A 285-nucleotide genomic window follows, 5' to 3' on the forward strand; every position below is an offset into this window, starting at 1 on the left:
ATGGAAGCATCAAACATGCTCCATAATTATCAAAATTAAAATTAAAGAATAAATCATTTAGAGTTCTTGATAAAATAAAACACCTTATTGAATAATAACTTTTATTTTATTCTTATCTATTTTTATTTAAAAAGAATTAATAATAAATAAAATAGTGATAGTCAAACATGGAGTCTCCTTTTATCAGCATAGATGTTTAGATTCATTTTGCAAGAATCCTCCTAGCACCATCTTAATTTAACCTAACTCTTATCTTTAATCAAGACAAAAATATTTTATCTTGTC

The sequence above is a fragment of the Theobroma umbraticum genome, unplaced genomic scaffold (assembly GCF_002168275.2).
Source record: "Theobroma umbraticum cultivar Fairchild unplaced genomic scaffold, ASM216827v3 scaffold_146.0, whole genome shotgun sequence".
In the NCBI taxonomy this organism is placed as follows: Eukaryota; Viridiplantae; Streptophyta; class Magnoliopsida; order Malvales; family Malvaceae; genus Theobroma; species Theobroma umbraticum.